We start from the raw sequence: 9396 nt of genomic DNA, 5'->3' as shown, positions 1-9396 counted from the left end.
CGCCCAGAGAAATGCGTTAAACCAGAGAAATGCGTTCACCCAGAGAAATTCGTTCGCCCAGAGAAATACTTCACCCAGAGAAATTCGTTCATCCTGAGAAATTCGTTTACCCAGGGAACTTCGTTCACCCAGAGAGATTCGTTCACCCAGAGAAATTCGTTCACCCAGGGAAATACCTTCACCCAGGGAAATACGTTCACCCAGAGAAATACGTTCACCTAGAGAAATTCGCTCACCAAGAGAAATACGTTCACCCAGAGTAGTGCGTTCACCCAGGGAAATACGTTCACCCAGAGAAATTTGTTCACCTAGAGAGATTCGTTCACCCAGAGAGATTCGTTCGCCCAGAGAAATGCGTTCCCCCAGAGAAATACGTTCACCCAGAGATATTCGTTCACCCAGAGAAATGCGTTCACCCAAAGAAATACGTTCAGCTAGAGAAATTTGTTCACTCAGACAAATACGTTTACCCAGAGAAATGCGTTCACAAAGTTCACAAAGAGAAATACGTTCACCCGGAGAAATTCGTTCACCCAGAGAAATACGTTCACCCAGAGAAATACGTTCACCCAGAGAAATTCGTCCATCCAGAGAAATCCGTTCACCCGCAGAAATACGTCCACCCAGAGAAATGCGTTCACCCAGAGAAATGCGTTCACCCGCAGAAATACGTGCACCCAGAGAAATGCGTTCACCCAGAGAAATGCGTTCACCCAGAGAAATTCGTTCACCCGCAGAAATACGTCCACCCAGAGAAATGCGTTCACCCAGAGAAATTCGTTCACCCGCAGAAATACGTCCACCTAGAGAAATGCGTTCACCCAGAGAAATTCGTTTACCCAGAGAAATTCGTTCACCCAGAGAAATTCGTTCACCCAGAGAAATACATTCACCCAGAGAAATGCGTTCACCCAGAGAAATTTGTTCACCCAGAGAAATACGTTCACCCAGAGAAATACGTTCACCCAGAGAAATACGTTTACCCAGAGAAATTCGTTCACCCAAAGAAATGGGTTCGCCCAGAGAAATGCGTTAAACCAGAGAAATGCGTTCACCCAGAGAAATTCGTTCACCCAGAGAAATGCGTTCACCCAGAGAAATACGTTCACCCAGAGAAATTCGTTCACCCAAAGAAATGGGTTCGCCCAGAGAAATGCGTTAAAACAGAGAAATGTGTTCACTTAAAGAGATGTGTTTACCCAGAGATATTCATTTTCCCAAGGAAATGGGTTCGCTTAGAGAAATGTGTTCACCCAGAGAAATGTTTTAACCTAAAGAAATGCGTTCACCCAATGAAATGGGTTCTCCCAGAGAACATTAGTGCACACGGAATAAATGGGTAAAGTGCAGTAAGAGTGAAGATTGCTTTTCAGACATGCATGGAGCAAATAAAAAATTTAGTCCATGCTTCAGCGCTGTGTTTCGTTTATCAAGTTATGGATGCACTTGGAAATTAAAGCGCAGTTGTCTTTTCTGATATTCTTGGACCACAAAGAAGTACTGAAGTCTAATTATTGCTACTTATTAGTTTTAATTCCAAATTTTATCATTTAGTTCTTTTCCGTTTGCTAATAAAGGGTTGTTTCCTTTTCTTTTCGGCATAGTCCAGGCGGTAACACTAGTACAATCACACATCTTTGTAGCCACCTGGGGAAAAATAACAATATGTCTATGAATGTCAATCACGATAACCAGCAGGCTTTGCATTTGCTAGCGGTTAAAATGCTACTGACCATGTGGCATAAAACTTTTCCGAGTTCTCTGTTTTTAAAAAAAAAATTCGCGGTGTTTTCCACGATTGAGCTACAGAGGAATCCCGTTAATATGGACACCTAAGCGGCATGATAAAGTGACCGCATTATCCGGTTGTCCGTATTAAGCGGGCTAAGTTAAGAGAAAATATGTGAGCTTTTTAATTGTCAGGACAAAGAAAACTGTCCGTTATAAGCGGGTGTCCATATTAAGCGGGTGTCCGTAGGGTGGGGTTTCACTGTAGCTCTACGTCAAATATTTCGTCCACACCGTAGTAACCTCAAGTTTATCATATTTAATTAATGTTCTTGTCATTTTATTGATTTATGTATATGTTGTGCATACTGTAGATTTTAACAAAGTAGTGTTTGATCTGTCTTGTATATGTTTCGTGACGGTATTTGACATATTTCCTTTTTCGTTCTTTCATTACTGAAACAATCTTGGTCTATACATAATTTCACTTTTCGAGATCATGAGATGATAATATTGTTGTTCAATTATACTTGGATAAATCTTGCAGCCCAACTAACAATACGCTAAGTAATTTGGTGGTAGAGTGAACGTTCAAGTTCCTGATGAATGCGAAGTATAAAGTCTTAAAATGCGCATTGAATGCAGAGAAGCATAAGACCTAAGCATAAGACCTTTTCGATTCTATGTAACTTCGAACGTAGTATATAACGGCAATTACTTCTTGCCTTCTTTTCTATCCCCATGGTCGTAGGCGTCTCCCACGTCATTTCTGTGCAATTTTTTCTCCTTCACGACTTGATTGTTTCTTAACACCCCGTCGCCTTCGTCCTTTTCCTTTTTTCTCTTTTTTCTTCTTGGTTTTCGTGGTCTTGGTTTAAAGTGTGGTCTTGCGCGCTTAAACCGACCTGGATCCTCTAGACCTGGAAAATAATGCAATATCGCTTGACTATTGATTCGCTCAATATCAGTGTTAACGAATCCACTTCAAGATTGTATTGTTATTTATTGATTAAGGATCTAAGCTGCACCATGGCACAAGGTTGGCTTATTTCACACGAATGATGACCACTCACTTTTTAAGTTTTTTTACCCTTTTTTTCGAATTCGTCTGTTTAGTTCTTGCTATTTTGTTTAATTTACCCTTTAATAGCGCGTCTGCATATGGGTCGACACATGACAAATAACGGGATATCCTTAACTCCTATTTATTTGGTTATCGATTAACAATTTACCTTTGGTTGATAATGGAACGGAGTTTGCTGCTTTAGCAAACTCGTTGATGGAGATAACGTTCAACGTAACGTTCAATTAATTTAGTTTGAAAAGAAATTAAAAGAGAAATGAAATATTTGCTTGCGAATAGAATGTCTTTACTCAGCTTATTGTTGTGGCTTAGATGTATTATGGGAGGGCCTGATTCGGGGTGGATTTAAAAGTACTTCTTAATGATAGTAATTTCAACAATAAAAGATTACGCTTTAGAATGGACTGCAAGATTAATTCTACTTGACTCATCACTTTTCTAATACCTGAGGTCAAATTTTCCATATATCATTGTAGAGACTCTCCATTACGCCCGCTCATAGGTCACAAATTAGTTCTTTTTTCGTTTCTTTTTTTGCTGGGACAAGTTCAACTGATAATGCCTTATAATACCTATACTACAGCTGCCCCCACTGTTAATACTTACTTATTTTCATCTCAAGGTGTTGCGAAAGTGCTTCCTGTGACTGATTTCTTGCAAGCTTTCCCGCGGTATTGTTTTTGCCAACTTTATTTTCAGTGCTATCTGTCTGATCTATTCGTTTTGACATGGACGTTAAATGATAGTTACGTGGTCCAAGAAAGCACAAAAAGGAGTCGATTGCGCTTTAATTCCCGAATGTTTCTATAAATCAATAACAGGAATGCCGCGCTGAAGGATGGACCAAATCTTTTATTAGCTATATGGAATGTTTACTCTCCGCTGGAGAGAGGTTCGTTAGAATTACTTGAGCAGGGTGATCTTGTGCGATCACCTGTGTCGATATTATCGATATTTTTGTACTATAGAGACGCGTACCTCACCTGGAAGAAAAGTTCAGGTACGGTTTCATAGTTTCTAGGTCGTAGTTGGACAATTATGAGTCTTAAGCATGTAAATGAACACTGATTACGCAGGAGAATCAAGCAGCAGTAAGAGATAAAAAGTTGAGAAGTACTTGCATTCTCAAGCTAAAGTTAGCGAGCGTACTGGTTTTCCTGGGTTATTGTCCCTCCCCTCTTGTATAATAGTGATATTACATTATCCATTAACTCTATTCGGGCGCCTGGTGATAAAATGTCATTACCCATTTCTTTCTTGCGCGCCTATTCCGGTAAGTCTGGCATACCAAGGTATATTTTATCTGCAAGTCACAAAGTAAGTCACTGCTTACAAAGCATTACACGCAGTTTATAAGTGCGCAAAACAAGGATGCCTCATCGGGATTTTGCCTCTATCAAAATACGTGTGGGGGAAATTATTGCCCTGATAGAAAATTCAGTTTATTCCTTTGAATGTACAAAAAAACTCCACTGACAATAGTAATACTATTCATAAGGACTGGAAAAACTGTTTATAATCAGTATGGAACTCAATTAGTGAAAATTTGAAAACCTTCTCTATTTCAAACTTCAAGGAATCAGTAAAAAGCGATCTAGTCAAAGATTATTAGTTACTTATGTTCTTATTAGCAGTTGTGTTGATTTCCAATTTACCTGTAAATTAGTGTTTTGTTAATTTTGTCACCTTTCCAAATCTTTCTTTTATAGTTTAATATATAGCTGTTATTAGTTGCCATAGCTATTGTGTGCTCTTCTTATATTAATGTTTTGTATTCATATATAAATTTAACTGTTTTAGACTTCTTTCATAGCATAGAAATAGCTAGAAATAGCTTTTTTTCTTCTTGTGTGTGCATTTTTGCTTCAATTTTCTTGCTGACCTGTATTTTATGTCTATTAAATGCTGATGTTAACTGGCTGCCTGGCTCCGCTAGCCCTAATGGTTATTCCAGGCAGCTATATAGTAACCTAACTTTTACTTTTAATATTTCCATTGAACATTGTAACTTTTTTAAGCATTAGTGAGTACAGATAAAGTTTGATTGATTGATTGATTGATTGATTGAAACGTTGTTTGCCTTCAATTCCACTTTACGTAAGGGAAAAGAAAGAATAGAGTGTGTGCGAAATATCGAAGTAGAAGAATAACTAGAAGAAGAAGAAAAGACAACGTCGAAAGGACGACAATAAAAACAACAACAATAATCTAGGCACTGCAGCTTTGCTTAATTTTTTTACTTTATTTTACTACTGTTCTTTGATTGCTGTTACAAATAAGATTCAGTCCACTTTGTGGAGGGGAAATTGCCTCTGAAAGATGAAACTTGAAGTTAACTGCAATGCAATAAAAAAAGATGTGTTTGATATACTTTAAGCAAAGTGGTATCACAAATTTGGATCTAACTTAGCTATATATGCGTAACAATAAGATGTTTTTAAGCCAATTTTCTTTGGTTCATCTGTAAATGGACGGCGTTCTTTGAATATGCTCGCCATTAGCTCCTTCATGTATGCAGTCATACGTTCCAATTCAACCAGTTTAACGAGTTTCAGTCCATCCATCATCTGCAAGAACTTGAAAATAATTTCTAATCAGACTCTTGCCTACTCTCGCTTACTTTGAGTCTGTATTTCTAGGTAGAAATACAGACTCAAAGTAAGCGAAATTGTTTTCGGTGTTATATCAGGCAACTATTTATATCTCTAACTTTTATATTAAAAAGTGCAGAAAGGACTGTAACATACTTCAAACTTTTAGAAACTGAAATTACTCGATTTCTTATCGAATGTTCTTTAAATTATTTAACAGAAGCAGTTAACAGATCAGTTGCAAATTGATTTGACAAATTTAGATATTTCCATAACATGGCTTTCTTTTGTACGTTTTCCCCTCATGTCTTCAAGTTTTCCGAGTGTTCGACGCCATACTCAAAGTCCTAAGCTGCCAAATTTTGCAAAACCGAGAAGAGGTTTATTTGAATTTAAAATTCATTGACAAAACTTGAGTGTAATCCTTCATACAATTTCATGCAAGAGCAGCTTATCACACGCTATAATGGTTTGCAATATTCTCACCAGTTAAAGAAAGCCTGTTGTTAATTCTCTTCGGTCAGCGGCTCATCCATAATAACAGCTTCCTCCTCAGCAGGTAGAGCTAAAAACCAAAAGAAAAATAGCGTTTGAATCAAATAGCAACACACTAATTAGCCAACGCCAAGTTGGCTTTTGCCTCTATGTCAAAACCAGTCTTCGTGCGAAACCATTCATATATGCATATGAACTTCGCCTACTTTTTCATTTTTATGAAAATCAGACTCATTTTTAAGATGAAAGGTTTTCCACGAACACTTGTTTTCAAACAGAGGCACACGATAAGTCTGAAATGGCCAATTGTATCATTGGAATGTGTCATATTCATATATTGATACGTGGTCTATATCTTGAATTGACGTGAAATTGATGTACTTTTATTATTAGTGGTATTTTGAAGTGTTCGATGATGGAATCTAATTGAAATCGCGACATGGAAAATGTACAGAAACGATAGATTTTTTTCTTCAGCCGTCTGACAATGTGAATTTTAAATTGTGATTGGGTCAGAACCCGCGAGGGGCTAGGACCTGGGGCTAGCCAAGCAGTGACGTCAAACAAGATTGTAGTGATGTCAAACATATTCTTCTTATCGAATCAGTAGTTTCTTTATTACTTTTTTTTTCCGTTTCTATTTGTTTGGTTGAAAAGACGTGACCCAGGCCTCCACCTCGCGTGGTTTCCGACTCAACTGGTAGTAAATTTCGCGTTTACAGACAGTTTAAACAATTCATATGCATATCATATCACGATCCCGTGTAGATTCCATCAAGCAAACAAACAGGCAAAATAGTAAAATGTTTACCTGTCAAATATACTTAAATTCAAAAATGAGAACTGGTAGGAGGGTTACTCCCTAAAACAAGCTTTATTTCCAAGGTTATCCCTCTGAATTTGTTTTTATTCCTGGCACCCAGTTCATCACTCTATAATGTTACAACGTGCGTTTAGTTGATGTTTTCGTGGAGGATAAAAATGCGCGTCAAGCCGCTAGGGCTGTCCACGTGAGCAAAATTAGAGTCACATGATTGGCTGTTTCTAGGCTCTCGTGAGATTTCCTTGTGGAAGGAACCTAGGGAGTGATTTTAAAATAATCTGATAGGGACTTTGGGAATAAGGCCTATATGAGGGATAAACTGTCTTGCTCTCCATCCGTTCTTGATTGTAAATATTATAGACTACTTTAGACATGATGAACTTTTTTCTACCTACCCCGATTACTAAAGAACTTCCGCAAAATTGGATCTTGAGCCTGATCTGAAAAATTGACGTGTTAAGATAATTAAAAGTATTATGAATCTGAATAAAAGATGACTTCCCAACGAGTGTGATAAAAGCATATGCATGTACATAGACAGATAATTAAAGAACGCAAATAGCTTTAAATGAATTAAGAAAGTGACTATCAAAAATGAAGCTCTTTGCAGAATTGTCACGGTTTAGTCGCCACCTGGGCTAACATGGTTATAAAAACCGTTTTGATTATCTTTTTAACTTCGTGGACTGGAAGATCCGTAAACTGGATTAGTAAGGGTAAATTTCAAACAAACATGTAACAAAAGCATGATTTCCGCAGAACATTCGAGTAATAATGGGAAAACTAAAGTTACCAAAATCTCAATCTCAAAGCATTGTAATGTTTTAAATAAATGTAAGAAGAACTTATCAAGGCTTAAGCTCTCAAGCTGACCCCGCGAGAGAAAATTGAACATAGATTTATCCATATTTCATTTTAAACGGACGTTTCGCGTTAGTTGAAAACACAATAACACACTCATTACGCACTCTTTCGAGGTCTAACATGAGCTTTTACGAGAATACTTGAGAGTTTAATCACGGGGTCACTTAGAGAAATTAATTAAAATGAGATGTTTTAAATAGTATCCACTGTTACCTTGCTGTGAGTAGATTTTTAGTAAATTATTTTGCACTTATTGCTCGAACTTTGAGCGGAATTCTGGTCTAATTAATGAACAAAAATCACATATTGAGCCTGGCGTAGACTTGGTCACATAGTTGGTGAGGGAATGGCAGAGAAAAACTGATCAAAAAAGTGACGAGTGCAAAGGGTTATGTATTGGATTAATTGGCATAAGATAGGCAAACATGTCGATAGATTTCGTTTGAGTCCTCTACTAACATAAAGACGAAGATATTAAATATTTGGGCCATGAAAAGACTTACCCGGCAAGTCTTCTAGTTCTTCTTGTAGGGAAAAGCCTAGAAGCATCACCAAAACTATCAGTGCGATCAAAAAAGTTTTCTTGGCCATGGTTAGGACTGAAGTGGTGCACTACCAACTGACGATTCTAACTATTGGTTTTATTGCTCTTCTTTTATAGGATTTTCTGCCATGCGTGCCGTCATAGATATTTTTTTTGGTTACGTGTTCTTGTGAGTGTTTTGCACTAAAATAAGGGAAAAAAATCTGACTTCCGATTGCTAATATAATTTTTGTCTTGTGGTCAGAGTTTGTTCTTGTAAATTGGTAGGGCCATATCTGTTTTAATATTCTATCTATTTAGGAAGGAATGAAGAATTTATGGCCATGTTTTTACTGATCATCTTGTCACGATAAGTTGAATGAAATTTTCAACCTATGTTTTGGTAGTTACTGATCCTGTATTGAAGTGTCTTATTTTGCTACAACGACTTAGATAGTTGTCCCGTCGCCGGAGAATCTTATGCACGATATTTTCTAAAGCTCCAGTGAAACAGCAAGTAGAAACTTTCTGTTAAACAATTATGACAAACATCTCAACTGGTTAGTAAATCACCGATATTTATTCTGCTGTTGTAGCCCACCGTACACGACACGAATGAAATGCATATGATATTTTTAAATCAATAGTGGGTACTGCAGCGGTTTCCTTCCGGCTGCAATTCTAAGAGGTACTTTTAATCGCGTAGCGTTTAACACTACTTTTACGGAACTATTTAAATTAAAACCCGTCTAAAATGGTACATTTTAGATTCTCCATCATCTGTTTCTTCTTGAAAATATCAAAAACTTCTTCAACTCTGACTGATTAAGAACAGCTCTTTTCCTCAAAACGTTAACTTTTTTTTTTTTTTTTTTTTTTTTTTTTTTAGCGGCTTCGTCTTTGTCGGTATTATCTGAGTTATTTACAGCCCATAGACAAGGTAAGCAAAGTTGCCGCCCGTAACACGCCACCTCGGGTATTGGGACACAGTATAGATTGCCATTGTCGTCTTTTTACTAAGGTGTAATTCCCGACAGGATGTCCGCACTGATATGACTCTTAGACGAGATATTAGAACAGAAACATGTATCATGATAAGTCAATTACTACTGTTTAAATAGAACTCATTAAATGTCTTTAAATCTTTCTCTGCAATTCAAATATATGTTCTTCATTTCGTGGAATGCTTGAGGCAGGCCGCGTCAAGGTTTCGTGGAGTTTCTTTTGTTTTTTGTTTCTTTCTTCTTCGCAGTCACATATGCAATTTAACCGGTACCCCGCGGGACCT

General features: G+C 37.3%; 1 long non-coding RNA gene across 1 annotated transcript; it reads right to left on the bottom strand.

The window, feature by feature from the left end:
- Positions 1-5052: 5052 nt before the first annotated feature.
- Positions 5053-8285, bottom strand: LOC145483027 (uncharacterized). Its single transcript, XR_014048864.1, has 3 exons — positions 8089-8285; positions 7117-7161; positions 5053-5968 (listed from the first exon to the last, which is right to left on the bottom strand). It is a non-coding gene; the product is annotated as an uncharacterized LOC145483027 (long non-coding RNA).
- Positions 8286-9396: the final 1111 nt, after the last annotated feature.

This window comes from Orbicella franksi, chromosome 3 (assembly GCF_964199315.1).
Source record: "Orbicella franksi chromosome 3, jaOrbFran1.1, whole genome shotgun sequence".
NCBI lineage: Eukaryota > Metazoa > Cnidaria > Anthozoa > Scleractinia > Merulinidae > Orbicella > Orbicella franksi.
This window is presented reverse-complemented; position numbering and strand designations above follow the sequence as displayed.